Here is a 5,000-nt window from a genome sequence, read left to right on the forward strand (position 1 = left end):
ATTTTATTCTCTAGGGTGTCTGATTTCAAGAAATATATAACGTTTTGGGGGTTTTATGTAATCTACAGGCCTAAAATTATTTTTTAAGTGTGCACAAAGGCTCAGGCTTTGTAGGGGGCAAGATGTCTTTCTTGAGTCTGTACCTCTTTAACTACAAAATCTTGATATATATATATATATCTTATATATATTTATACATATTTATCATTTTCTTTATGTAAATATACATATATATATATATATTATACATACACAGTGCCTTGAAAAAGTATTTATACCCCTTGATATCTTCCACATTGTGTCATGTGACAACCAAAAACGTAAATGTATTTTATTGGGATTTTATGTGATAGACCAACACAAAGTGGCACATAATTGTGAAGTGGAAGGAAAATGATAAATGGTTTTCAACATTTACTTACAAATAAATATATGAAAAGTGTGGGGGGTACATTTGTATGGCGCCCCCCAGAGTCAATACTTTGTAGAACCTCCTTTCTCTGCAATTACAGCTGCAAGTCTTTTTTGGGGTGTCTCTACCAGCTTTGCACATCTAGAGAGGGACATTTCTGCCCATTCTTCTTCCTTGTAAAATATCTCAAGTTCTGTCAGATTGGATGGAGAGCGTCTGTGATCAGCAATTTTCAGGTCTTGCCACAGATTCTCAATGTGATTTAGGTCTGGACTGTGACTGGGCCATTCTAACACATGAATATGCTTTGATCTAAACCATTCCATTGTAGCTCTGGCTGTATGTTTCGGGTCGTTGTCCTGCTGGAAGGTGAACCTCCCCCCAGTCTCAAGTCTTTTGCAGACTATAACAGGTTTTCTTCTAAGATTGTCCTGTATTTGTCTCCATCCATCTTCCCATCAACTCTGACCAGCTTCCCTGTCCCTGCTGAAGAAAAGCATCCCCACCACATGATGCTGCCACCACCATGTTTCACGGTGGGGATGGTGTGTTCAGGGTGATGTGCAGTGTTAGTTTTCCCCCACACATATAGCCAGATTCACGTACGCCGGCTTAAAGTTATGCAGGCGTAGCGTATGTCATTTACGCTACACCGCCGCAAGTTAGAGAGGCAAGTGCTGTATTCACAAAGCACTTGCGTCCTAAGTTACGGCAGTGTAGCGTAAATGTGCCGGTGTAAGTGCGCCTAATTCAAATTGTGAAGAGGTGGGCGTGTTTTATGAAAATAAAGCATGACCCCACGTAAATGACGTTTTGAACGAACGGCGCATGCGTCGTCTGTGGACGTATCCCAGTGTGCATGCTCCAAATCACGTCGCAAATAGTCAATGCTTTCGACGTGAACGTAACTTACGGCCAGCCCTATTCTGAATCGACTTACGCAAACAACGTGAAATTCGACGGCGGTTCCGACGTCCATACTTAACATTGGCTGCGCCATCTTTTTGGTGGTTTATCTTTACGCCTGAAAACGCCTTACGTAAACGGCGTATCTTTTCTTGCGACGGGCGAGCGTACGTTTGTAATTAGGCGTATCTCGCTGATTTACATATTCTAGGCGTAAATCAGCGTACACGCCCCTAGCGGCCAGCGTAAATAGACAGCCAAGATATGCCGGCGGTCGTATCTTGGCTACATTTAAGCATATCTCAATTTGAGAATACACTTAAATATACGACAGTGCAGATTCGGAGTTACGACGGCATATCTACTGATACGCCGTCGTATCTCTACATGAATCTGGCCCATAGAGTTTTTCTTTTAGGCCAAAAAGTTCAATTTTGGTCTCATCTGACCAGAGCACCTTCTTCCACATGTTTGCTGTGTCCCCTCCCCCACATGGCTTCTCGCAAACTGCAAACAGGACTTCTTATGGCTTTCTTTCACCAATGTCTTTCTTCTTGTCACTCTTCCATAAAGTGCAGATTTGTGGAGAGACGACTAATAGTTGTCCTGTGGACAGATTCTCCCCCCTGAGCTGTGGATCTCTGCAGCTCCTCCAGATTTACCATGGGCCTCTTGGCTGCTTCTCTGATAAATGCTCTCCTTGCCCGGCCCGGTCAGTTTAGGTGGACGGTCATGTCTTGGTAGGTTTGCAGTTGTGCCATACTCTTCCCATTTTCGGATGATGGATTGAACAGAGCTCCGTGAGATGTTCAAAGCTTGGGATATTTTTTTATAACCTAACCCTGCTTTATACTTCTCCACAACTTTATCCCTGACCTGTCTGGTGTGTTCCTTGGCCTTCATGATGCGGTTTGTTCACTAAGGTTCGATAAACAAACCTCTAAGACCCGGTTCACACAGGGAAGACCTGTCAGGCGACTCAGCCGCCTGTCAAGTCGTGGTCCGCATTAATCAATGGGACCGTTCTAATAGGAGCGACGCAAGTCGCTCCGACTTAGAAAAAGATTCCTGTACGACTTTGGGGGCGATTCGGGGCGACTTGCATTGACTTCAATACAGAAGTCATTTTGCAAGTTGCCTCTCAAGTCGCCTTGAGATCGCCTTGCCGAGTCGCCCCCAAAGTCGTGCCGCCTGTGTGTGAACCGGCTCTGAGGGCTTCACAGAACAGCTGTATTTATACTGAGATTAAATTACACACAGGTGGACTCTATTTACTAATTAGGTGACTTCTGAAGGCAATTGGTTCCACTAGATTTTAGTTAGGGGTATCAGAGTAAAGGGGGCTGAATACAAATGTACCCCCCCCCCCACACTTTTCAAATATTTATTTGTAAAAAAAAAATTTAAAACAGTTTATAATTTTCCTTCCACTTCACAATTATGTGCCACTTTGTGTTGGTTCATCACATAAAATCCCAATAAAATAAGTTTAATTTTAAGTTTTTGGTGGTAACATGACAAAATGTAGAAATTTCAAGGGGTATGAATACCTTTTCAAGGCACTGTATATACAAGGGGTCTTCAAAAAGTTTCGAGATATTTTGAAGAGCCCTCGTGTGTGTGTGTGTATTTATCTTTCTATCTATCTATCTATCTATCTATCTATCTATCTATCTATCTATCTATATATTTACTGTGTATAGATAGATAGATAGATAGATAGATAGATAGATAGATAGATAGATAGATAGATATAGATATATCTATATAGATAAAGATATACATATATAGTTATTCACCTTAGTTCTGGTTTGCTGGAGTTCTCCTTTAAGCCTACTGCTGACGCCATCATAGCCATGTCTTGATGTCAGGGAGACATTCTTTTTCTGAATGTAATGTGCACTATTACCGTCGTAATGCTGTAACCTTTCATGCACCTCCATCGCCACCTGCTGGCTAACAGCCCAGCGATCATGTGATCTCTCATCAATGGCCACATGGGAGAGGTCAGGTGACTTCTCATCGGCTGCCTCTAACTGGACCCCAACATTAGCCGGCAGGAGCATGTGAGGGATTGCTGTATGCTACATGGTGCTTGTAGGTCAATGGAGGCGTGTGCCACAACTTAAAGGAAATCTATACAATTTTTATTATTATTTTTTAGATACATGTTATTGGCTTGGTGTAAATATTTTATAGTTTGTTGATGTTTGGAAGAAAAAGAAAAAACTTTGTTCTGTGTGTAATTATTAAAAAATATATTGTATTTCTATGTATAGTTTGTAATTATGTACCTGGGACGCAGCCATATTTGTTCATTACATATGCAGCCTTTGCTTCCTTCTCAATAGCACTGCTCAGTGGCTATTCTTGTCACTCAATGTAAGTCAGCCAATCAATTAATTAATCAATCCGGTGTTTTTCTTATCTCAGGTTTTCGGTGTGAATCACCACATGATCAGAAATTCTTTGCACACTGTATTACAATGTTAGAGGTTCTCCGCAGGCCGTACCTAATGGGCTGCATGAAGCCCCACCCATCCTAAAACCGATGTCTAATGTATGCATATAATACCTTCCCTTGTCTCCCGCTCCCCCGATCAATATGCAAATAAACATTTTCAATTAAATCATTTTGTTTCTAAGGAATATCTCTTTGAGTCCCAGTGATGTTATCACCCGGTCCGTCTGCTGGTGTTTGCTTTAGACGTGTGCAATTAGTTTTGTTCCGCTTTTTGTTTTTCAATTAATTTTGATAAATTTGTTCATTCCGAATTTACGGAAATTTGGAAATTTAAAATTTTGAAAATTCGAAATTTTGAAAATTCGAGTGTCATGGATATGCAATAAAGTCTGGCAGCTTACCTGTCTCATGTGTTCATTAGAGGCCTGACCCTCTTTTATCACCTTCCTCCCTGTATGGCCCCACCCAGGCCATCCCAGGAAGTCTATATTAACTGTTACCCTACAGGTCTGCAGTGCTGTTCAACCTTTGTTTGTAGCTTGTTCCTGTCTGCAGTGTGTTACATTTACCTTCCTGTGTACCGACCTTGGCTCGTCTCTGACTTCTCCTGTTTGCCTGTTTCCCTGACCCTTGGCCTGTTCCTTTTTACCCTTGTGTGCCTGTTGCCCCGACCTCGGCTTACCCATCACTATGGCTTGTCCTGGTTGCTGCTTCCCCCCTCTCTCCCTGCGGAGCGTGACCTTGGGGACCCCAGGGGTGGCGACCTGGATCCAGCTGCGGCGAAGGCCATCCTCACCACCAGAGGCTCTGGTGAACACAAAGCTGGGTCTTAGACTACGCGCCCTGGGGAATCTTTTGGATTGGAAATTTTGAGAATTTGAAATTTTGAAATTTTGACATTTTGACATTTTGAAATTTTGAAAATTTGACATTTTGAAAATTTGAAATTTTGAAATTTTGAAAATTTGAAATTTTCTAAATTTGAAATTTTGAAATTAGGAAAATTTGAAATTAGGAAATTCTAAAATTTTGGATATTCAAAATTTTTGGAAATTAAAAAAAATTGGAAATTAGAAAAATAGAGAATTCCAAAATTCGAAATTCCAAAATCGGAAATTCGTAAGTCGGAAATTCAAAAATTCAGAATTCTAAAAGTTGTCGGGGGGGCTTTCTCCCTGCACTTCTATCCACCCACTGCGGGTTTCATGGGCACTAATC

Source organism: Rana temporaria, chromosome 2 (genome assembly GCF_905171775.1).
Source record: "Rana temporaria chromosome 2, aRanTem1.1, whole genome shotgun sequence".
Classification (NCBI taxonomy): domain Eukaryota; kingdom Metazoa; phylum Chordata; class Amphibia; order Anura; family Ranidae; genus Rana; species Rana temporaria.